This window comes from Mauremys reevesii, linkage group 3 (assembly GCF_016161935.1).
Source record: "Mauremys reevesii isolate NIE-2019 linkage group 3, ASM1616193v1, whole genome shotgun sequence".
Taxonomy (NCBI): domain Eukaryota; kingdom Metazoa; phylum Chordata; order Testudines; family Geoemydidae; genus Mauremys; species Mauremys reevesii.
The window spans coordinates 140,127,216-140,153,883 of NC_052625.1; the positions used below are offsets into that span (position 1 = coordinate 140,127,216).

Genomic DNA, 26,668 nt, shown 5'->3' on the forward strand with positions numbered 1-26,668 from the left:
TATTCACCCAAGAGTTCTGAAGGAACTCAAATGTGAAATTGCAAAACTCTTAATTGTGATATGTAAAATATCATTTAAATAAAAGGCTCCAGAGGTGATCCCAGTAATTATAAGCCAATAAGCCTAATTTGGCAAATTTGTTGAAATTATAATACATAGCAGAATTATCAGACACATAAATGAACATGATTTACTGGGGAAGTGTCAACAAAATTTTTGTAAATGGAAATCATGCCTCCTCAATCTATGAAAATTCTTTGAGGGAGGCAAGAAGCATGTGGACAAAGATAATCCAGTGGATATAGTGTACTTAGATTTTCAGGAAGTCTTTGACAAGGTTCGTCACCAAAGGCTCTGAAGCAATGTAAGCTATAATTAGGAAGGCCAAAAAAGAATCCTCTCATGGAAAGATCCTCTCATTTAATTTAATAATTGGAGGTATACAAATCTCCTAGAACTGGAAGGAACCTTGAAAGGTCATCAAGTCCAGCCCCCTGCCTTCACTAGCAGGACCAAGTACTGATTTTGCCCCAGATCCTTAAGTGTCCGCCTCAAGGATTGAACTCACAACCCTGGGTTTAGCAGGCTAGTGCTCAAACCACTGAGCTATCCCTCATGGATCAGTAACTGTTTAAAAGATAGGAAACAAAGGGTAGAAATAAATGGTCAGTTTTCAGAATGGAGAGAGGTAAATAGTGGTGTGTGCCCCAGGAGTCTGTATTGGGACCGGTACTGTTCAACATATTCATAAATGATCTTTAAAAAAAGGGGTAAGCCATGAGGTGACAAAATTTGCAGATGATACAAAACTACTCAAGATAGCTAAGTTCCAGGCAGACTACAAAGAGCTACAAAAGGATCTCTCAAAACTGGGTGACTGGACAAAATGGCAGATGAAATTCAATGTTGATAAATGCAAAGTAATACACATTAGAAAACATAATCCCAAACATACATACAAAGTGATGGGGTCTAAATTAGCTGAAAGAGATCTTGGAGTCATTGTGGATAGTTCTCTGAAAACATCGACTCAATGTGCAGCGGCAGTCAAAAAAGCTAACAATGTTGAGAATCATTAAGAAAGGGACAGATAATAGGAGAGAAAATATATTGCCTCGCTATAAATCCATGGTATGCCCACTTCTTAAATATTGTGTGCCGATATGGTCTCCTCATCTCAAAAATGATGTATTGCAATTGGAAAAGCTTCAGAAAAGGCAACAAAAATGATTAGGGGTAGGGAACACCTGCCATATGAGGAGAGATTAATGAGACCAGGACTTATGTAATGGGGGATATGATAGAGGTCTATAAAACCATGACTGGTGTGGAGAAGGTAAATAAGGAAGTGTTATTTACTCCTTATAACACAATAACTAGGGTTTACTAAATGAAATAAATAGGCATCAGGTTTAAAACAAACAAAAGGAAGTATTTTTTTTCACATAACGCACAGTTAATCTGTGAAAATCCTTGCCATAGGATGTTGTGAAGGCCAAGATTATAACATGGTTCAAAAAAGAACTAGATAAGTTCATGGAGGATAGGTCTATCAATGGCTATTAGCGAGGATGGGCAAGGATGGCATCCCTAGCCTCTGTTTGCCAGAAGCTGGGACTAGGCCACAGGGAATGAATCACTTAATGATTAGCTGCTCTGTTCATTCCCTCTGGGGCACCTGCCATTGGCCACTGTCAGAAGACAGGATACTGGGCTCCATGGACCTTTGGTCTGACCCAGTATGGCCATTTTTCTTTTCTGATTCATGCAACCTTTCTAGGCAGGCTTTAAGGACCCACCTCCACTGCTCCTTTCCTGGGGCGGGATGTGGTAGGACCACGAGGCCTCCAGTAGGGGACCTCAAAGGGCCTGATACACACCTGTGACAGAAAGTAGCACTGAATCTGATAAGCAAAGGCAATTAAAAGAATAGAAACACTGGGCTTAGGTGACAATTAAGCTGAGACAAACAAAATATTATCTCACCAAGGAGTGTAAGGAGAGATCAAAAAGTAAAACTGTGTATATGATTTGTGTATTGTCAACAAATAATCTGTAAAGCCAATGGCAGTTTTTAATCACCTACATATGATGCATTTAATTTTAGATATATGGGAGGAAATCATTTATGAGAAACTTTGGATAATGTGTATTTTAATGACCAATATTCCAATGACTGTTCACTGTTTTCCCCCTAGTTTACATTCCAATTTCACATTTTCAAAAAACTTGGTATCATGTATTATAATTCTAATTTTACTATAACTGTTTTATTGAAAATAGAATATCTTGGGTTTTCCCCTCTCGAGCATACTATTTCAAATAGATATGCTAATTTTTTCAGTCCATTCAATATTGTCTTCATTGAAGTACTGTTTATTAAAAACACAGTATTAAAGCAAATGCACTATTTCAAATCAATGTTCATAACAAATATAGATGCATTATTATAACATAAAGTAGAAACATTATTTCCATGTTAGTCAATGCAAATATATGTTTGGAATTTTTAAAAGCTATTAAACAATGAGTTTCTGTGCATCCGCTGAACGATGGCTATTTTATCACTCTCCAAAAAAACAGGAAACTTCACTTAATTTCTAATTTCTGCCCTTAAATTTAGGTATACAAGCCAGCTGACTTCAATTTGTTATAGAATTTATATGCACGTACATGTGTGCTCACAAGGCTCAATTCTCCTGCATATTTGCCACCCTTACCACTGAAATCAGCAGGAAAAACTCATGGACTAAGGTACTTTTCACCATGAATTGAGGGCTAAGGCTCTTCAAGATTTGGAATCTCACAAAATGTATTGGCAGGACCCCAACCTAAGTTGTATTTTTTTTTGCCTTATCCCAACCCAAATAAATAAATAAGATGACTTATTCCTGCCCATTTCCTGCCTTCACAACATCCTCTGGCAAGGAGTTTCACAGATTGAGTGTGGAAAAAATACTTCCTTTTGTTTGTTTTAAACCTGATGCATATTTATTTAATTTAGTGACCCCTAGTTCTTGTGTTATGAGCAGGAGGAAATAACATTTCCTTATTTATTTTCTCCACACCAATCATGATTTTATAGATCTCTCTTATATCCCACCTTAGCCATCTCTTTTCCAAGCTGACAATCTCTCCTCATATGGCAACGATTCCATGCCCCTAATCATTTTTGTTGCCCTTTTCCAAACCTTTTCCAATTCCAATATATCTTTTTTGAGATGGGGAGACCACATCCGCACTCAGTATTCAAGATGTGGATGTACCATGGATTTATATAGAGGCAACATGATATTTTCTGTCTTAATGATTCCTACCATTCTGTTCGCTTTTTTGACTGCTGCTCCACATTGAGTGAATGTTTTCAGAGAACTATCCACAAGGACTCCAAGATCTTTTTCTTGAGTTGTAACAGCTAATTTAGACTCCATCATTTTGTATGTATGTTTGGGATTATGTTTTCCAAGGTGCATTACTTTGCCTTTATCAACACTGAATTTCATCTGTCATTTAGTTGCCTAGTCACCCAGTTTTGAAAGATCCCTTTGTAGCTCTTCACAGTCTGCCTGGGACTTAGCTATCTTCAGTAGTTTTGTATCATCTGCAGATTTTGCCACCTCACTGTTTACCCCTGCATGGGAGGGTGCAGGACAGGGGGAAGGGAGCAGGGCTCGGGCCAGCTTTGCACCAGGCTCAGGTGAGCAGCTCGCTTACCTGCACACAGAGGAGGGTGGGGAGAATACACTCTCCCTATCGCAACTCCATCTTCTGACCTGGTGTAGGAGAGGTGGGTGAGGGAGAAGAGGAGGAGCAGGGCCAAGAGACGGGGTGGGGGAGAGTAGGGGGCAGGGCCAGGGTGCCTGTGCTCCTGCGGGGGCCCCCAATTTAGCCAGGGCCCCTGGGTACAGGCCCTGTCAGCCAATATGGTAGTCCACCACTGATCAGCATGTGCTAATGTGGACAACACTGTCTCTAATTTAAGAAAAAAATAGAGTACTCATGTATCCTTGAATATTCCTATTTTTAGGATCTATATCTCTGTCTCTATTGCTTTTAGAGAAAGCAGGGTCTTTTCCTTCCTTTGGTAAATCCCAGAAGATTGGTGACTCAAAGGAAATTCTGAGCTGGTCAAAAATGACAACAATCTAAGAGCCCAATACTGTGCCCATTGGACTCAATGCAAGCATTCCTATTGACTTCACTGGGAATTGGATTGGACCTTAAATGAGCGCATATACACCACCAGAACCATTTCCATATCTGTCGGGGGTGTGGCAGAAGATTTTGCTATAGGAGTAATTTTCCTAGCATAGCTCTCTTCCTGCTCTGCTCCCTACTCTCATTATTGAAGTGGGGAAGAAATGAAACATGCACCTATCAGAGCTAGGGCATTTCTGAGCAGGGTGGTTAACTTCCATGAATAATGTGGGTTAGGTCCCAAACACTGGATATGACATCTATTACTGTGAGTATTGCACGAGTGATAAATATTAACATCCATAGCAATACACATAGGGACTACCAGATACACTGGGCCATATTTTGATTTCAATATTGTAAGTATAACCAAGAGAAAAATTTTACCTAGTAAATCACATGAAGTGTATCATATGTAATTCAGCATAGGTCCATGGAAGTCAATGGAGTTATGCTGGTTTATAAAAGCTGAGAGTATGTGCTATGTGTTTGTGTTCTGGAAATTTTGGTGGTAGTAAGGTTGTGTCCATATTTATACTATGCAAATAGAGATGGGTTTGGCTGAAATTTATGGGAATGAAGTGGTTAGTAGAGGTAGTCATGAATGAGTTTTCCATCCCATGAAAATATTTGAGATACAGAAAAGATCTTCCTTTCCCAAATGGAATGAAAAGTAGAAATCTCAAAATTTTTAATAAACCAAAATCTGAAGAAAATTAATCAGTCTAGACATTTTGAATTGACAACTTTGATATGTTCCATTTTGATTTTAACCAGTTATTTATTTATTTAAACTGTAATCAGCTTAAATTTTGAAATGAAAACTTGTTTTGAACTTGAAAACTGGAATTTTTCATTTAAAAATGTAGACAAGAAATACTTTTGATAACTTTACCATGTTTTCTTTCAAAAAGTTTTCAAGTTGAAAATCTGACATCTGACCCTTTCCATGATGAATCAACAGAAAAAGTTTCCCAAACAGCTTTAATGATTAGTGTTAGTTTACTGGGTGAGAGATTGTAGACTGTATGAAATGTGTATATTTTTTTCAGTCAATTTAGTGTAGTGCACTGAAAAGCTTTCAAGAAACAGATTTTAAAAAATAAGTTTATAGTTTAGCCTTTAGTGCTAATAATAAAACCTTACATCCAAATGAAATCTGTTTTCAAAACAGAATTTTCCTTCTCTCACTTTACAATGTTTTTAAAACTTCTAATCTAAATGCAGCCATTTGTGTCTGCATCCTCGCACTCAAGGGTTCCATGTACTAACATGATGACATTGTTCTGCTTGTGCATTGTTCTGGAAGCTTATGTGGACTGTTTTACATTCACTCAATAAAAGACTGGTATCTGAGTTCAATGGCTGTTTTGAATTCTGAGATGTGAAGAATGTATTTTCTGTTATTTAGTGAATTGTTAAGACTCATAAAAGTGCATTCAAAGTTTACATGTTTCATAAGTTTATTTCTTCTTGTATTGTATAGTCACACCATACAATGCCCCCTCCACCTCTCCCAGCAAATCGTCTGACATGAATCAATTCCTTCCAATCTTTTTCCTAAGCCCAGAAAACCAGCTTCAACATTTCTTTAAAACCACCCTTAGATAAATACCCTCACAACAAACTGACCATGACTTCAAGTATTTCCTCTACCAGCCCCTCAGCAAACCACTCAGCCACTCTCTAAAAACACCCTGTTCAGAGAAATATGCTCTTGCTTTTCACTCCAGATGTAGCCTCTAAGATAGGAACTGTATAGTCCTTCTACCTGTGAGGACTGAGATGGGAAGGGTGTTAGGTTATGATGTCACAACTCATTATGTAAGGGTGAGGCGAATGCCCAGTGCTAGTGCTCCATAAGGAAAAGACACAGTGACTGGATAAAGGGCTTGGTAAAGGACTTAAAAAGGAGGTGTCTGTTCAAGCGGAATGGGGCCAGAATTCGGGGTTCCTATGACGTGTACGGCAAGAAGCCAAACCCTATTTCTTATAGCCCATCGTTGGAGGGTGGGGATAAGGTCCTAGCAATGGGTTGGCTTGGGGACCTGGATGGAAAAATAGAGGGGCTGGCAGAAGCCCCCCTGGTGGATACTAAATGAACATGGGGTTACCTTCACTGTACACTTTTATCTGCCAGGTACTCCCAGACATCTAGTAATAAAGTTGTGGCCTGATTAAAACCACATCAAATGTCTCCTGTCCTTTCTTTTGGTATAGCCAAACAAAGGATGTTGGCTTAATGTGTCATGCAGAGGACATCGCCTCTAGGCCCCAATCCTGCCAAAAATGTACTCACCTGCTTAACTTTATGCATATAGCTCTATTGATTTCAATGAGACTATGTACTTTGCATAAAGTTAAGCACATGCAAAAATCATTGTAGGGTCAGGGCCTAACAATGCAAAATCTGCCATTAGTGTTGCGCTATATTATCAGCACTGTGTTTGAGCCCAAGGTTTGATGTAGGGCTTCAACCAGAGGTTCTAGAGGTGAAAATGCTACCAGCACACCACATTCACCCTATAAACTGCTAAAGAAAGAATGGTCAATTTATTGTGCTGGCTTATGGAAATGTCTTAGTTTAACTATTATTCTTGAAAGATTAGACTGTACATATGGAATCTCAAAAATACTGACAAATGCTGTATATTTAAAACACATCATCTCACCCAATATTAACATGGAAAGGTGACACACTACTTATATCCCTCTACATACTTGTCTTACATTTGTGAAATAAATGTTTTAGTAGCAAGATGTTGCAGAAACCTGCTGCCATTGAGAACCATACATCCCATAATTCTGCACAGTCTTTGGCTTTTATTAGTTTGTGCATATGAAAAATTAGTTCTCAGTGATATTTGTACATATGTGTTCTGAATGCAGACTGTGGCCACCTATGCTTCAAAGTTGCTCACCTGTGACTGGCACTGAATATGAAATCCAGTAGAAATATAAGAGGAATTAAATCTCTTTTTTTATTTAGCAAAAGATATCAGCATCCAAATGTACAGTAACAATAAAAACATTAAGTAACTGAATAGATCTCTTTAATGTTTTCTGGGCTGCATTTAGATAATGCTTTGGGGTTTATTTTCCCCTTGTAACTGCAATTAGTGTTAATGAGAGCGATGCAGAGGCATTAAGAGGAAAACCCTGCTCTGGTGATGGGGAGTTCTTTGTACACTGCTGTATACATATCAATGACTTTTAGTATCTTTTGAAGAGGCACTGAGAGAACACCAATGTCAACTTCTCCGAGATAGGACAGGCACACTGCTGCTATTGATACATGACAAAAATGATGGAAATTAATTGGATTTTTTGGCTCTAGTAGTTTTTTTTCCTCTTAATCTTTTGTGCATATTAAAGACAAATGAACTTTTAAAGTTTGCTTATTGATTTAAGTTAGTGATAATGAAGTCAAGTGCAGAATTGGAACTTACTGATTTTTTTCATCACTTCAAAGTAGTATTGATTTCCATTAAATCTTACTGATAATTAATGAATGATTGTAAATTGCTCTGTGGCTTAGAACTTCAACATAGTTTGCATGGCACACATGTTCAAGTGGATAATTTCCATGGGAAATGTTAACTAGTTTCTTACCAATAACTTTGTGTATATAAAACAAAATAAAAGCCCTTTGTTGTAGTCTGGTGCAGGTGATGGAGAGAAGGTATTGGGCTACCATTTCAGTAACAAATAACACTGAGCATTAAAAATCCCAGGGTAATTTTTGCAACAATAGAGGTACTAACCCTGCTGTGCCAGCCAAATTCCAATTACTTCTGATACCTAAATTCCCAGGAACTTTCAACTGGATACAGTATTATTCTCTGCTTCTTTTCCTAAACTATTCACTTAGTGTTTCTGTGTGTTGGAGAATTATTGAATTGATTCCTGTATGTCATCTGTTAAATGCCTCAAAATCCTTAGGGATGAAATATACCATTAGGCCCATTTTCAAGAGATCTCAGCTCCCATTTAAGAACCTAAATAAGGGCCAGATTTTTCAAAGTGCTCATCACCCAGCTATGCTGAACTGTTTTGGAAATCTGGCCCTGTATACAAATGTTCATTTTTTTATTATTAAGAAAACTAAAATAGTTATTTTTTAAACTGAAAAAATGTGTTTAACACGTTATTTATAGCTTTTAACAAATCAGACATACAGAAGCCACTAATTTATCAAACAATATCTTACAAACATATTTCATATTATACAATGAAGGAAATCAACTCTTGTACTCAATTTAGGATGTCAAAGAAACATGTAGTTTACCCAGAATGCTCATCAGCAAGTCTTAAGATGTCACATCAAGAAAGCTCAACCTGTCACATTCTTATTAAAGTATGTAACAGGGTGTAAAACTTGTTGGCCTCTTCCAACCCTAAGAATATTTATTTATTTTACAAACTCCAACAATGACCTAGTGGATAAAGCATTGAACTGGACTTCAGTAGACCGGGATTCTGCCATTAGCTTGCTGAGGATCTTTGGGTAAGTCACTTCCTCTCTCTGTGCCTCATTATCTCCATCTGTAAACTAGTGAAAATGATGCTGACCTGGATTGTAAAATGTTTTGAAATCTGCTTATGAAAAGTGCTATACAAGAGCTAGACAATAATAATTAATTATTTTATTATCATTATTACTACACTTAAAGGGATAGTTTGTGCCTTTAGACAGAGCCCTGAGATGGTGTGTAAGCTGCATCTCCCATGATTAGACCCGGGAGGCATTGTGATTCAGATACACCCCCTCTGAGACACAATTCTTTTCCTAGTTCTGCTTTGGGTTGGAGAGAGAGTAATTTTCAACTAGCCTATACCAGCAATCAATTACCACCTGCTCTCCCCTGGCTCACCTGTGCTGTATGGCCGTTCCCTATCTGCCCACTCCCTGACAATTTCCCCAGGTCGTGGGATTGGGGAAAGGGTGAACAAATACCACCTAACTACTTCTGCCCTAGCCTAGAATGGGTTTGCCAGGTTAGCTATACTAGTGGAGACACAATTTAGATAAACAAGAGTTATTTGCTGATACAGTGTATACTAATTTCCCAAATGGAATAAGCTATGCTGGCAAAAAAAGACATTCTTGCTGGTATTTACACTATGGCTTTTTCCAGAACAGCTATTTTGGTTAGAAGAGTGCTTCCTCCTCCCCCCGCCCCACGCTCCTAATCGACACAGCTAAACCAGCAAAACTTTCACGTGAGTCCCAGAGTCTACCCTCCCTTGCTCCCTGGCACGGCTATGTAATCTAGGATAGCCTGAAATCTTCTTTTAACTCTTTAAATATTTTATATGGAAGACTTATTTTCAGAGACTCCAACTTATGCAAAATAACATTATCTCTTACCAGTGAATTGCACATTATTTTGAAATTTCTCACACTTTTCATTAATTGTTCTGGGGTTTTAGGATAATTACTCTGTAATTGGTTTGCTGATCATTCACATTTTGCATTTGTTAAAGGAGCCCATCAATTTTGGGATTCATTTTGTATTTGAATTTTAAAGAGACTTGCACTACAAAGAAAGAGGGTAATTTCTTTAGTCTGTGCAGTAGCTAACATTGTCCTATCAAAGACAACTATGGGGAAGAGGGATTAACCCCAGGAATCAAACCCTTAACTGACATCTTTCCCACCCAATTCAAGGTAGAGAAATTATTCCAGACACTTTTGCTAATTGGGTGATTTTTTTTTTCCTTCCTAGGAGCCAGAGCTGGCAAAAATCCCCTAGCAGCACGAGAGGAAAAGTCTCCACACAAATCAACACTGACTAAACAACCTGGAGAGAAAAAAAAGGATTAATCCCTCAACATGGTAAATAAGAGCTTAAGCATCAGCTACAAATTTCCTGCTGGTCCATTTAAGAAAAATACACAAAATATTAAGAGAAACAAATCAGAAGAGGAAAATAATATTTCTCACAATAAGATGATCTCTGAAATTCTTATATCTTATAAGAACAGGCTCAAGTACTGTCCTGAATTACAAACTGAATGGGCAAAAAGAATCTTCTACAGACAAAAAGCAACAAAAAACAAACACACAATAGAAAATGCTGAAAGTGACTAGGCTACTCCCAACAATAAAGTATGGAAAATCTCATCCAGTGATTTTAAAAATTCAGATGAACTCAAGCTAACCTAATCAAAACAGTTCTGTGAGCCCCAACTTTCAGGAAAGAAAGGGGGTGTAGGGAAATCGGCTGCAATGCTGCGGTTATTCAAAACATATGTGGATTTTCTTTTAACACCTTTTTAAAACAGTGTCCCTTTTAGGTGTCAAGCTTAATAAAACACTTGTTCTCCAAAACTCAGGATGAATTAGAGAGAGGAGGAGAAATAAAAGCCACACTTTTTATAGTTACATTTTTATTGAAATTTAAACACTCGAGTGAAAGAGATTTACATAAAAGAACCTGACCTACGTGATATACAGTACATGACTGAAAATTGCTTCTTGGTTGTTCATGAAGTTTCAGCTTGACTGGCAGGTACAATGTAAAAACAATATATGAGCTCTGCTTTCATTTAAATTTGCACCCTCACCTGTCACATTGTATTATATATATTTTGTTTAATATTTTACAACAGCAATAATCACCTCCAAGAACATTAGTGCAGTATTCTTATAGGGCATAACTTAACTTGCTAAAAGAGACATACTTTTGGTTTCTTTACTTAACCCTTAGCATGCTCATTCTCGGGGTTCTGGGAAGTTGAAAAAGTGCATTGAAATTAATTAAAGTACTCTTCCTGAATTCAGTGGGCTATGGATCAGATCTTTGAAGGGGTTCCCCTGATTTTCAAAAACACCTATGGGAATTAGGTGTCCAACTCCCATTAACTCTCAATGAATTGGACTTTCTAAGGTGTTGTATACCTACACATCAAGAGGAAGTTTAGGAAATCCCACAAAATCATTTATTTCATCAGGAAAATCTTTTGGTCAAGAAAATTTCAACCTGCTCTAATTTATAAGTATAATGAAAGCTATCTTCATCAAAGTTAAACTGAGCCATGTTTGATTAAATCTTCCACTAAACTGGCTATTTTTAAATGTCCCCAAATTATGTCTAATGACTTGTTTTGTTAGCATCAGGGGAACTACAGTGGGGGTGCAGCCCCCATCTATCTGAGGTGTATTGGGAACATCTTACACAGTTGGATAAATGCAAAAGTTGGCATAGTGGGTAAACTGAAAGAAAGAAACTTCATAAATATGGTAGCAATGAATGCACCGTAGTAACAGGGCCTGTCCTAAACCACAGGGAAACATAAAGGGGCCTATTATTCTGTTGATATGCATATGAGCTTTGTGCATGAAAGTCCCTGTAGTTTTGATGGGATTTTCCTCATTTTTATTTGGAATAACAATAGGTGGAGGGAACTCAAAGAATCAGTGTTTTAAAGTCTCCTGTTACTAGTTTCAGTGTTCCTGACTTTGAGCACACTGAAGTGGTACTTTGGAAGCAGACGCTGTCAGAAGGTGATGAATTGTTCCCTCCATGGCTGGCAGTACTTGGAGTATCACCGACTGCTGGGAAACAAAAAAGAATGCCAAGAAAAGATGGAAAGTGTGAGATTAAGAGGGGGAAAATAATGTATAAGGAGAAGAAAATGAAAATGGAGGGGAAGAGGAATAAGATTAAATAAAGTGTCATGTCGGAGTAGAGACAAAAAGAAGATAAAATAAAAATAGGAAGAAGAGAAGCATAATTATAAATCATAGGCAACATTTTCAAAAGTATGTAGGTATCTTAGGAGCCTAACTCCCATTTTCAAAAGTGAATTAGGCACTTTGGAACCTATGTTCTATTGACTTTCAGTGAGATCTATTCTCCTAGATAGCTAAATCTTTTATGAAAATAGGACTTAGGCTTCTCAGTCACTTACATGACTTTGAAAATTTTAACTCAGAGGAAAAGAGTCAGATGTAAAATTTATAATTTCCAGGAAAATGATTCTAAAAATATGCAGGTTCTGTTTAGAAATTTACTGGCCTGCCAGAAACTATGTAGACTGTTGTGCACTCAATTTGTCATCTTAGTGCATAGAGCTGGTCAGAAACTGGATTTTCTATTTCATGGGAAATCTGGCATTTTGACATGTACTTTCTTTTCCAATTTGAAACAAAATTTGCAAGTTTCCCTTGAAATAAAGATTCTTACACTGTAAAATAAAAACATTGAATCCTGATAATTTCAAAACAGACTGTATTAAATATTTTATATACTCATTTTTTAAAATACCATGTTATAAACAAATATATTAAAATTAATTGTAATATTTAATATAATATGTATGTTTAAATGACAATCAAAATAATAAAGAAAAAATAAACATTATTGAACAAAATCTTCTGACATTATTGAGATGAACAAGAAAGTCAAAACAATTAGTTCAGATATTTTTCCATTCAAAAGTTAGTCAAAATTGACATTGTCCCACAAAATAAAACAACATTTTCTGATGGAAAATTGTTGTATTTAATTTTTTTCAACCATCTCTATTTAGTGCACATCTATAAAAATGTGTTGTTTAAGGAAGGCAGTTGGGCAATTTAAACAAACAACAAACATACAATGGATTCATTGTGTGTTTATTTGTTTAAAGGCAAGGTTATAAGAAATCTATTCAATAAAATATGAAGCAGCTGCTACTCATGAACCCTGAAGTATTCCATGTTTCATTGATTTCAGGGTATCAGGTTTGCTTATCATAAATGGTCACAATCTGTATTTTGTACTCTGCACTTTGGTTTTTTAAGCATGAGTGATAAAAAAATATGGAGTGACTGACAGAAATACAAATCCCTATATGAATTCGTTTGTTTTCTCTTCTGCACTGAAGAGCAGACAACAGAGCAGGCACATAGAACCCCTGGCTTGGTGGGGAAGGGGGAAATGGGAAATCATGATGCACATTGAGCTTCTGGAATAATGTGAAGAATAAGGGAGAATGGCTTTGGGGGCAGAATGAGGAATGGGAGGCATGCAGATACCCTGACATGGTGAGGAGGGGAAAATAAATTATTGGAATATACTGAGGACAACTTCTTGTTTCAGAAGATGGAGGAAGTAATAAGGGGGACAGCCATTTTATATTTTAGACTTGATTCTGACTAGCAGGGATTAAATGGTTCTGTAACTGAAGGTTAAAGGCAATGTCGATTAAAGTGATCAAGAAGAGAGAGGTTTCTTGATTCTAAGAAAAGGAAACAATCAGAGCAGCAGAATGAGGACAGTGGACTTCAAAAAAGCAAAATTCATCAAATTTGGAGAACTGGTAGATAAGATCCTATGGGAAGAAAATTGCAGGGATAAGAGTTCAGGAGAGCTCAGTTTTTCAAAGATACAATTGTAAAGACACAACTGCATACTATCCTGATGCAAAGAAAAGATAAGAAGAACAATAAGAGGCCAATATAGCTCCATCAAGAGCTCTTCAATGACCTGAAAATCCAAAAGGAATCACACAAAAAATGGAAACATGGACAAATTGCTAAGGGTGAGTATTATTGGAAATAAAAAGTTGGGAATCTATGTCACAAATCCACCTAATTTAAGATTAACCAATTTTTGCCTTTATTTTAACACTGTCAAACAGAATTATTGTCATTTACAGTGTCTGGGCATACATATATGCAAAAAAAATATAATAACCGACAAGACCGAATCGATAAATGGGCCCAAGTTACCACATTCTGGGACATAGGGAAGTTCTTCCACCTTTCATGATAGTCTTCGCCTTATCTGCTCCCTTGATCTGGCCTTTCAGTCCCATTTTTTAGTTTCTGATCTGGTATTTGTCCAGTTTGGGCCCACTTGTTCGCTTAGGTCTTTTTATACATTTCTACATTACAGATTGTTTAATCTTTATCCAATTGTTTTTAGCGCATCAACCCTTGTGTAATGTATGGGTTACCTAAAATCCATGTAAAAGCTTCAGTTACCAAACATCTGTATTTTTCTTGCTGGTTATGCAGTTTCTGAGTCATGTTGCTTTTCGGTCTGCCTGCCCTGGGTTTTGCCAGAAAAAGGGTGGGGAGGGGTTATATTTATTAGTACATGTTTGTGTAGCTTTTACTTACATCTTCCAACTCAACTTGTTATGTAAAACAAGAATTGGGAAAACCACACTGTGAATCATTTGTGAATCATTACAAAGGAACTTAGAAATTTTCCTGTGAATGTATTTTCACAGGTACTTCAATTTTAGGGCCTTTATATTTAGGTTTTTTTAATGGTACCCCAACCAGTGCAAAAATAACAGCACAAGAATGTAGGATCAAAATCAAAGTCTAAGCCACAATATGAGTTACATGTTGCAACTAGCAAGAGACATAAAAGGCAATAAGAAAAGTATGTATAAATATATTAGGAGCAAGATAAAGATGAAGAAAAGTGTACATCCACTACTTAGTGGGGAAGGAGAGCTAATAACAGATGACATTAAGAAAGCCTATTTTGCTTCAATCTTCACTAAAAGTGTTAATTGTGACAAGATGTGTAACGGAAGTAATATTAACAACAAGAGGGAAGGAACACAATCCAAAAATAAGGACAGAATAGGTTAAAGAATAACTAGATAAGTGAGATATATTCAAGTTGACAGAATCTGATTAAATTCATCCTAGGGTATTTAAGAAACTAGCCTAAGTAATCTCGGAACTGTTAGCAATTATCTTCAAGAAGTCATGGAGGATGGACGAGGTCCCAAGTGAATAGAGAAGGGCAAACATAGTACTTATCTTTAAAAAAGATAGAGGACCAGAAAATTATAGACTAGTCAGCCTAACTAAGTATTTGGAAAGATACTGCAACAATTTTTAGACAATCAGTTTTTAAACACCTAGAGGATACTAAATTAATAAGTAGTACCCAACATGGCTATGTCAAGAACAAACCAACCTAATTTCTTTCTTTGACAGGGTTATTGGCTTGTGTATAGGGAGAAGCTGTAGACTTGATATATCTTGAATTACTGAGGCTTTCTACACGGTCCCATATGACATATTCATAAACAAACCAGGGAAATGTGTGGTCTAGATGAAATTACTATATGGCGTGTGCATAACTGGTTGAAAGGCCATACTCAAAAAATAGTTAACAATGGTTCTCTTTCAAACTGGGAGAATGTGAGGTCTCACAGGGGTCTGTCCTGGGTCCACTACTAGTCAATATTTTAATTAGAAAACCAAATAAGACAATGGAGAGTATTTTCATAAAATTTGCAGATGACACCAAGCTAAAATTTTCATAAAATTCCAAGCACTTAGGAAGATAGGAATAGAATTCACAATGACCTTGATAAATTGGAGAATTGGTCTGAAATCAACAAGATGAAATTCATTAAAGACAAGTGCAAAGTATTTCATTAGGAAAGAAAAATCAAATGCCCAACTACAAAGTGAGAGATAATTGGCTAGGCAGTTGTACTGAGGAAAGAGATCTGGAGATTATAGCAGATCACAAATTGAATATGAGTCAACAATGTGATGCAGTTTTTAAAAAAAGGCTAAAATCATTCTGTGGTCTCTTAACAGGAGTGTCAGATATAAGAAAAGGGAAGTAATTGTGTGATCTATGCAGCACTGGTGAGGCATCAGATGAAGTACTGTGTCCAGTGTAGGTCACCAGACTTTAAAAAAGATGTGAACACACAGGAAAGAGTTCATTGAAGAGCAACAAAAATGGTAAAAGGTAATCTGACCTATGAGGAAATGTTAAAAAAAAACAAACTTGGGCATGTTTGTTCTTGAAAAATGACTGTAGGAGACCTGATAACTCTTCCAATATGTAAAGGGCTGTTATAAAGAGGACAATGATCAATTGCTCTCCATGTCCATTGAAGGTAGAAGTAATGGGCTTAATCTGCAGCAAGGGAGATTTAGGTTAGATACCAGGGGAAAAAAATCTACCTAAGCCCATAGTTTGGATCTTGGTTCTCATTTTATCTGAACCCTAAAGTTTATTATGAGTGGTTTGGATAAATTATTTGACTTTGGTTCAGGTTACTTACGGGTCTTCTAAAAGTAAGTGGAAGGAGAAGTCTGAATTTTAAGGTTTAGGAAGAACTAAAACAGCACATAAGGAAAAGATATGCAGAAATAGAGTAAGTGAGACAGATTTAATTGAAATGATGTGAATTTTCATGTAATGTCTGTCATTCTGGGTAGACATTGATGCCACCATGCATGACAAGCAGAGCATCCCCAGTCTGGAAGAATTTTACAGTGAGACAGCAAAAACAGTCAGCTGTTCTCATCTACTTCAGATGTGTCAGGTGTCCTTTGTCCTCAGATTGTCAGTAGATTTTTGTGTTTAAAAAGATGACTTGGGGAGAACTCAAGACATATAAGTTCAAAAGAAAAACAAAAGAGCTGCTGACCAGTAGACTGAGGCTGATATTGAGAAAGGTGAGCAGGTGTGTCCAGAGACAAGTACCAGCAGGGTTAATACAGCAACAACAAAAAATAGAATAGAAACAAACCTTTTAACTTTGCTGGTATTCATGACCCCTTTTACTCGTAAACATTAAGCTGAGTGAGTTCTTATTTACAAAAATATCCTGAGTGCTTTCCATGTAAAATCAAGAGCAATAGCGAAGTCCCTAGTGGACCTCATGGGGTCTCTGACACTCCTTCCTGATGTGGGAGTTATGTTTTTGAATTTTTAGATTTTATTAATTTGCTCTTTTTTTGTGTGGTGGTAGGGATTTATTGGGTATACAGGGCTGTCAATGTTATGAATGTCATTTTTATTGTGAAAGGTGTTTTTGAACAGGAAGGTTTTGCAACATCTACTAAACGAGTCACACTCTGGATTTACTTGGTTTCCTTTAGAAGATGGTTCTGTAGCTGGCTCCCCTCAATAGACAGTGCTTTTACTGCTCCACACACTTCATCCTGGACTTTATGATCTGCATTGTCCCACATTAGCACAATTCATACACTGAATTCCAGTCTTAAGGTAGCTGAGGCTTGATCCATTAATTGCTTTTTTAAAAAATAGGACCAAAGTTTTAATCTGATTTTGGAGGATAACTGGGCAGAGGGATTTGAGCATGGGCCTGATATACTCACAGCTGCCTAACCCCTGGAGTAGGTAGGCAGGTGCATTTTGTACTAACTTGAACATGGTTCATTGTCTTCACATGCAACTTGAGATGTAGTCAATTACAGTAATCCAGCCTGGAGGTTGACAAATGCATGGACGTTGTGGCCATGTCCTCATCTGGGAGATAAGACCAAAGTTTCCTATAGAGTTGGAGATGAAAAATGTGTAGATGCTGATGCAACTTTGTGATCCAAACTTAGTGAAAAGTCAAACAGAATTCCAAGGTTTCTCACCACTTTGAACAATGGGGGCTATATACTTCCATGTAAGTTGGAGATGGTATATCTGCTAGTTATTCAAACCATTTCCCCTTTCTAACTAGCATCACTTTGGTCTTCCCTGTGTTCAGCTGGAGATGAATGTTTTAGGTCTAAGAGCTTGTAGACATTCTGACATTTTAGTAGTAGCAGTGGTTGCATGAGGAAATGAGATATAAAGCTGGGTGTCATTGGCACAGTGTTGGCATTGGAGCCCAGGGCATCTCACTATGTCTCACAGTGTTCTCATGTTGGTATTGAAGAGAAGCAGGGATAGTATGGATCCCTGCAGGACCCTGATGAAGGTGAGGGTCTTTGGAGAGGAAGAGCAGTTACCTATTGCCACTCTGAATTCAGCTGGAGGGGAATGACTGGAGCAAATGTAGCAATGGGCCATAAACTCCTGCCATGTCATGTATATGGGTTAGCAGCAGTACCTTGTTGTTTTCTGTGTCAAAAGCTGCAGAGAGGCCCAGCAATATCAGCATGTAGATTTTGCCTGTCTATCACCATAAGGCAATGTGATTGGAGGGCAAGAGAGTAACTTAAATCTTCTTTTCTTGGTTTAAGAGATTTGAGTGTAGCTGAACTAGACATTCTGAAAGGATACAGAGCACCACTGGGCAACCTTAACTCTGCACTAACAAAGATTTTGGTCGGTTCATATCTATGTATCAGGAAAAGCTTTTTAAATGTAGCAGTCATTTAGATTTCATTTAAAGACAGCTGGGAAGATATGTAATGTATGCATATGCAGGTAGATGTAATACAAAAAAATTAATTTGTGCCTGATTCTGGCAGAAGACTCCTGGATTTTTCTAATTTCCCATCTTTTACTATTTCCAGCTGTCTCTCAGTTTTTAGAGAAATGTTTCTTGTAAGTAGTGCAAACATATTTCAGGACCTAACCTCAAAATCTTCTATTTTACTTGTCTATGGTCAGCTAACACATATCTGTTTCTTACAGTGAAATATGGGCGTGCCATTTTATTACAGCACAGATTGTGATTTATTCAGAGGTACTACAAAGCATTTAAATTTGTGGGTCTTTTGATTAAACATTATATATTTATATTAAGGCAACATCATGAAATAAAAAGTAATTTTACATGTGAACTTTACAGTCACTAAAACTTGCTGCTTAATCCAAAATCACTTTAGGAAATGAATGTATCACACTTTTACATTAGCATAGTTTGTTTTAAAACCATGTAGGTACGAGACTGACATTGATGGAAAACCTCTGAGAATGCTTTTTGCTCACTAAGCACAAATTTGCATGATGGCAAACACTTTCTCCATTACTGCTGATATTAAGAAGCCTTATTCATCTACCTGACAAATTTGTTGCTTTTTTCTTTTGTTTCTCACAGTTGTTTGCAACATCGGGGAGTGGAGATCCTTCATTTAGCTGTCACCTAGAACCAATGACTTAGTCTGACACCAGAATACAATTTAGAGGAATGAGATTATTGTGAGGCAGAAAATAATTCAAAATATCTACAATTAAGGTATGTGAAATGTATGGCAATGCTAATGGATCTGTGGATGTTGTTCACATTTTCATATAAAGTGCAGACCACACTTTATAACATATGTTTACATTACACAAAAATACATTTTACGATGTTGTACTGAAAGCAGGGCAATCTGGAGGACAGAATTTCCCAACAACAACAAATCTAATTTAGCTAAATTGTGTTGCTGTATTCTGGATTTGGGGGGGAGATGGAAAGAGAAGTGAGGGGGCAGTCCCGCTGAAACAATGACTCATACAAATTCATGAATACATCAGAATAAAAAGGAATCACTTTCATATTTATACTAGCCAAAAAAGCTGGGGAAAAGCTAATATAAAGTAATATTAAACTCCTGATATACACTAGAGTGTCTTGCTCTGTTTATAAAGCTCAGGCTTTACCAATAATTGGATTTAGATTTATAGATTGACTGGATTGAACATGCTCAATACTCACTAGTACATCCTTGCACTCATGCAATACACACAGATTGATGGCTACAATGAATAGCCAATTAATACAATTATTATGTAAAACTATGGGACTTCCAAACTGTCCATGATATCTTTGTTTCTCGCATTTCTGCTTTATTTGTGAAGATAGGAGCTACTCAGACAGTAGGGAGAATATTGTTAGGAAGAGCTATCAGAAGCTGATGTTTGTTCCTTTGCTGTTCTGAGAGCAAGGCATACTGTAGACTCCAGATGTGTTATTCCTCATCTACATCATGCAAGATGTTCTGTGTGAGAAAATCTCAGTGATAAGAGATGATGAGTCAGAATGCAGTGCTAAGCTGCCTTCTGCACACACAAATGCTGTTGGTTGTAGAATTTGCCTCTTTTCCAGTTTAACTACAAGTCACAGATCAATAGAACAAGGAGCAGATGTGTGAGCCAAAGGTCTTTGTTAATATGATCCTCCCAAAGTTACCTCTGTGGTCATCACTATCACACACTATCATAACAAGGAGCTCTTGAAAGGAAAAGAGGAAGGTAGTACAGTCATGGGGGTAATCAAAAGAAACCCTTAGGATGTACATATTATTTAATTCAACCCCCCTTCCCCCCCAAAAAAAATTGTATGCATTTACAAAGCTCTGACTGGAGATGCAGGTAGTCTATTTAAAGAAACTATCTTCAACATAGGTAACTTCAGTAAAGACACACTAATTGGCATTCCCATTGAGTCAGAGCGACTAAAATGTTCTCAGAGGTTTCACAGGCCCTATGAAATGCTCTGTGTGACTTATGAGATAATTTCATGTCAGTGTCTCTGCTGATCTACAAAAAGTCCAGTCAAAGTGTATTTGAAATGGAAGCTTAAACTCACCTTTGCACAGCCTGATCCCAATGTTGGCTCATTCAGGCTTGGGGCCCCTTAATTAGGTTAGTGCAGCCCAAGTTGCTCTAACTTGCATCAGCTGCAGACTTCCCTGAGGAAACAAAATTTTGGCAAGATTCTGCTTTATCAGTCACCATCTGCTTTATCTGTATGATTATGGACAACACCATATGTGACATCATCATCAGGACTCTAGCATTTTTTACCAACCCTCCATAGCAAGTTTTTAATCTTTTATCTATCTTACTTAGGTTTTTATAAAGTCAACCATCACCATGATAAATGAGATTATTCCACATAAAAATCAGCAATGATAAAGAAGTCCTTAGTGGTGTGCCTAGTTCTCCTTCCTTTTCAGGGTAAATACTCTGCTTCAAGTAGTTTTGTTTGTTTGGTTGACTTATTTGTTTGTAATGAGTATTTTTATATATGGGGCTGGGATTTGGGGATAGAAGAGGTGTTATTGTTGTGACTCATGAGTGCCATTATTGCTGTGGTGGAAAGGTGTTTTCAAAGGGGAGGATTTTGAAACATTTCTTAAACATCTGTATTCACCTAATCTCATCTGGAAGTTCATTCAATAGCCAGAACCCCTCAACTGAGAAGGATGTTTTCCCCAGCTCTTCTGTGCTTCATCCTGGAGTCTGTGATATGCATTGTCACAGAGGAGTAAAACTCTCTCACTGAATCTTAAATAGACATTTGTTTTTAATGTAACTGTGGCTTGATCCATTACCCCAATTATTTTGTTAAACATTATCTTGAATAAACATACTAAGCAAGTATCAAAGGTATCCATTTAACCATCATGCACAGAAATGAATGATTAACCAAGTACCTGTAAAAGAATGCATTGAAATTTACTCAGAGATTGATCCTATACACCAGGGGCATAAATTGTAGTTATAATGAAATCAATGGACCTGTGGAAGTCTAGACTAGATTAGGATCTAGCCCTTTATCTTTTCTTTTCCTTTGTTTGTTTAAATAAATACATAATCTGAGCTCATAGAGCCGAGAATTGACATCCCTTCAACCTAACCATCATTAGCTGTCTGATTTCTTATAGGTGTCTTGGAAGGAATTGTTCCTGAGGAAGGAGTTGAAGGAGAAGAAGAGAGTGCAGGGTAGTTCCCCATGCTGTAGATCAGGAGCTTCATGCTCCTATTCACCTCTTTGGGCTGGGCTCCCTGGTTGGACTACTTTTTCCATGGTACACTATGGTCTTACCTTCTTGTTGAGAGGAGGCAATGCATGATAGAAATCCTATGGCCACCTTGCATTATGGAAGATGAAGTTTGGCTGGAAGAGCCTAACCCATGGAGGAAAATGAGAACACTAAGCAATGAAATTAAAATCCCATGAGGCAACATGGCAGCATGGCTGAATCCAAATATTTAAGCTTTAAGACAAAACTTACCAGTTTTTAGATGTTCCATTTTTCAACAACAAAAAAACCACTAACTTTTTCTGTAGGTAGTATAGTTTTCACACAGAAAAAATATGAGTTTAATTGAAAACCCAATTTTCCATCAAAAACAGTTTTGATGGAAAGATTCTGACCAGCCCAAGTTCGAGGAGGTCATTTCATGTACAAGAAACCACATAAGTATTTACACCTCTAATTTAAAACCTCTAAAATGGCTCCCCTATGAGGAAAGACTAAAAAGATGAGGACTGTTCATCTTTAGAAAAGAGATGACTAAGGGGAAATATGGTAGAGCTCTATAAAATCATGAATGGTGTGGAAAAGGCAAATAGATACATGTTATTTACTCTTTCACACAATACTAAACCAGGGGTCACCCAATTTAAATTAACAGGCCATGGGTTTAATATGACCTAGAGGAAGTACTTTTTCACACAACTAACCTTTGAGAACTCATTGCCACAGGATGTTATAATGGCCAAAAGTATAACTTGGTCAAAAAAGAACTGGATAAATTCATAGAGGACAGGTCCATCAATAGCTAGTAGCCAAAATGGTCAGGGCAACCCTAAACCTCAGACTACCAGAAGACAGCCATGGAAGACAGGGGTGGACCACTCTATAATTACCATGTTCTGTATATACCCCCTAAAGCTCTAGTATGGGCCACTGTCAGAGAAGGATACCAGGCAAGATGGACCATGGTCTGACCCAATATGGCAGCTCTTATGTTGCTATGTCCTTACATTCTCTATCAATCTTCAGACAAATATTTGAAGCAGTATAACTGTTAGTATGTTTCCTTTAAAATTGTTTATCCAGCCCTCTCCTCATTTCCTCACTAGAGCTCAGAGAAACATTGGCTTTAAACCTCAAACCAGTTCACAGTCATTATGGTTTCAAGATTATATATGTTCTGCCATCAAGGGCAAAGAAGGCTTACAGGGCTAGAAAATGTACAAACCCTGCTCAAAGACAGTTGGCTACCCTCCTCAAGAGCCTCCTGCTGCCCATGTGGAAGGTAATGGGATTCTTCCTGTAGAGTGGGTGAAAGGACAGACTCCTTTTGTTCATCGTGTTATTGTTTCATTTATTTTATTCCCTCTAACCCCACTGCATTCTCTTTATGAGGCTCTGTCCATGCTCCCATTTTTCTCAGTCTCAAGACACACACACACAAAAAGGAGGTCAATATTAAGTGCTCCTTCAACAGATTACTATACAGAGCACAGTCCTTTTTAGCTTCCATTCCTTAGCTATACACTTATACACACCCTTCTCCAATAAAACCATAATAGAACGGTCACATTCTGAATATCACCTTATGGCTTTAAGTCGCTCCACTAGTTCCCATGCATGGGTTTGTTTGACATCTTTCGCAGCTTCTTGGCTACCTGGCAAAATTTTAATTTGTCCTTCATCACATGCCCCACATGAGACTGGCAGAAAAGTGTAGAACCTAACCTTGATGATTCTGAAGAGTTTAGTTCAGTGCAGCTCAAGTGTTTGTCAAACAACTTCACTGCTGCTCTAGAAAATATCTGCCCTTCATGAGGACTTAATTATCAGTAACGTGAATTATATCGTATTTCTCTATGTGTTACTGTATTATTTTCAACTGTAATTTTTCTTCCACTGGAATCCTTTTCTGTCAGTGTAAGGAATATGAATTTCTTAAGACATTAATCCTGATCTCATTACAAAAATGGGAACTTGTAACAGCCATATAGAAAAAAGTTCTCTTAACAAACTTTTTGAACTTATACTTGAAATGGTTTTTAACTGATGTTGAATCATAACATTGTTACATCCAAAGATGTTCAGGTAGAGCTACGCTACAGAAGCTAAGAAATGAAAGACTGAAATTACCTTAACTTGAACACTGACTGAGTGTAAAGAAAAGAGAGTGCGAGAGAGAAGGGAATAGGTTTTTGTTGCAACATATTTTTTAATCTGTTAACTTTCACTGAAATCTACTAAAATATTTTTTCAAATCCATTTCATTTTAATTCATATGATATATTTCTTGTTTCAACTCTTATTTTTAAAATGAGACACACTTGTCTCAGCTCGATATGTACTATTTATAGTAACTAACAAATTGTCATTCAGAACACTGTACATTAACTTTAACTGATGCATTTTTTTTAAACTAATACATATTAACTGAGGCTGGCATTTTTGCAACCACAGAAGACAGTGAAACCAAGATCAATTACAGCTTGTTGTTTTTTTAAATTAGTGTTTGCTTGTATGGTTCCAGAGAAAATAGTAAGCTGTATTGTCACTTGAGTGCTTGCTGCACTTTGAGGTATTTCCAAGTTTAATATCTCCCAGGGGCATGAAGGGGTCAGCTCTATACCAACCACTACCAAAATCTTAATTGTAAAAATATAGACTCTGATTTAAGCAGTGGGCATGGAATTTATGCCATCTTTGCCACTATCCTATTCTAGGCCTGGTCAGAGACCACTTTGGCCTCTGATGAAAGTTAGCAGTCTCAGGGAAGATCTAACTTACTGTCAGGGGTCTACTCAAATATCAGCTATTCATGCCGAGAGAAATCTCCCATATCAGATATGAACAGTGGGTCATTAATCCATTTTCTTGTCTCTGAGAGTGGCCAGCCCCAAAGGCTTCAAAAGACATATAATGCCATAGAAAGTGATTGGTATTTATCACAAAGGGTGATGTCCCTTTATATATTTTTTCTATCTATGTAATTGTGGATATTCTTATTATACATATAAATAGCAAATCCTCTACTGACTTGTACTAACTTCTTTGGCTCAATATTAAGTGGCAATGAGCTGATTGTATATGGTTTTTAAAAAAAGGAATAATTAAACACTATCAACACATTACTCCCAATATATTTGAAGAAAAATCAGATCAAAGTATATTAGGAATAACTTCTCATAACACAGGGAACACAGAGCAGAATTTGTCTCTAGGATTATTGACTGTTAATTAATTTAAGATACATTGGTTAGCTCTCATGCTGTTGTTTGGACAGAGTAGAGACTCACATGCATTATGCGCCTCTACAATGCTCTGTCCTGAACCAGGCATAGTGTATTATGAGGTGGGATGCCTGTGAGGGACAATTGGCTATTGTTGCCATCTATCCATTGTGTTTTAGGTATTTTGGAGATCTTTTCTATCCTGCTATCATTGTGTCAAAGTCAAAGATATTTCTCTGAAGGATATTGCTAGGTATTTGGAGCAGATGACCATACCACCTTTGAGAGCACGGTGACCATTTGAGAGAGCAGGACTTGTTTAGTTAGAAAAAAAGATCTCTTCAGTCAACTTGAATTCATACAATTTGATTTTTTTCAATCATCCAAAGATGCTTCATCTGAATGGTGTCCAACTTCTTTTCAATCTTGACAGTGAGGGGCCCTCATTTCCAACTTTTGAAAATGAGAGCCTGGCTTGTTCCTCCCCTTGGACCTCATCTTCAGGAGTCCCTTGGTGACTCAGAAGGGGCACTCTCCTTCTAAGGTCACTGGCATCACCCAATGGGTTCCAATTAGGTCACCTTTATGTAAGTGAAGAATCTCCCCATTTCAGTAACTTAAGGCTTGGAAAGTGCACAAATCCAGAAAGGTACCCAGTCAGTAAGTCAGCAGGCCAGTAGTCATTGAAGGCGTGGGTCAGTCCACAGGCATTATTTCAACCATCCAAAAAGTCTCAATTAAAAAATCATTCAAAAAACATGAGGGATGAATTTGGCCCATTGAGCAAGTTACTTCACCTCCCTGTGCTTCTGTTTCCCCATTAGTAAAATTAGGGTAATGATACTAAACTTCCTTTTTAAAGCAAACCTCTAGGTCTAAAGGTACTATCTACAAGTTAGGTATTTATTATTACGGCACATATACAGACATGTACAGTTAAGATATATTGGGCCAGTCCATGCCATTTGATGTTTTAACATAGCTCTCCATTGAAACCAATAGGGAGTTTTGGGTAAAATGTGATGGTGTTATGTGTCTCTATCCCTTTCCAGTCTGAGACTTTAATTTTCAAAGAAGCTTAAGGAGACTGGCACCCAAATCCTAATGCAATTCATTGGGAGCTGGGGGCCTAACTCTCTTAGGCTCCTCTCAACATCTGGACAAAATGTATAGCCATAACTAGAGATGAGCTCTACCACAAAATTCATATCTACATCTGAATTTCAGCAAAGTCTCGGGGTGTTCAGATCTAGGCTTTAGGCTATTAGAGAGATGGGCTAGATGCAAAGGTACATTCTGGACCTTTTGGACATAAGCTTACTTAGTATTTGAGGGGTTCAAATCTAGAGTTTGGTTCAGATCTATCTCTAGTCATAAAATTATCCATTTTATCTAAATTTGAGCATCATGGCAAAAACTACCATGTCAAGAACAATGTCAATATTCTTCTAATCCTCCACTCATGAGATTCTCATTGCAGGTTCCACTGGATATTTGCTAAAACCACAGTCTTTTCAGATGATACTCTTCCAGACAAAATGCATTTTCAAGAACTAATACACAGACATCAAAAACAAAGAAAATTTGGTGAAAACACATTCGATGATCCATACGCACATGTGCCTACACCATTTTTAACTGAAACCGCTTTTAACTGTAAAAGCTGTTAATAAATTTTAAATGGGTGCAGTTTCACCCCCACTAAGGTAATTTAATACCAATGCACATTCACTGTTATGAGATTTTATAGCATTTTTTCTTTATGGCACCTCCTGCGTGTTAAGTTGGCTCAATCCTCTAAAAATCAGGATGTTTTGAG

General features: G+C 37.2%; 1 long non-coding RNA gene across 1 annotated transcript in view; it reads left to right on the top strand.

Annotated features, from left to right (window-relative positions):
- Positions 1-12,425, top strand: part of LOC120401801 — a 52,551-nt gene extending 40,126 nt beyond the window's left edge. Inside the window, exons 2-4 of the long non-coding RNA XR_005596743.1 lie at positions 8,638-8,704; positions 9,336-9,420; positions 9,927-12,425. This is a non-coding gene — a long non-coding RNA (uncharacterized LOC120401801). The remainder of the gene's footprint in view (positions 1-8,637; positions 8,705-9,335; positions 9,421-9,926) is intronic.
- The last annotated feature ends 14,243 nt before the right edge of the window (positions 12,426-26,668 follow it).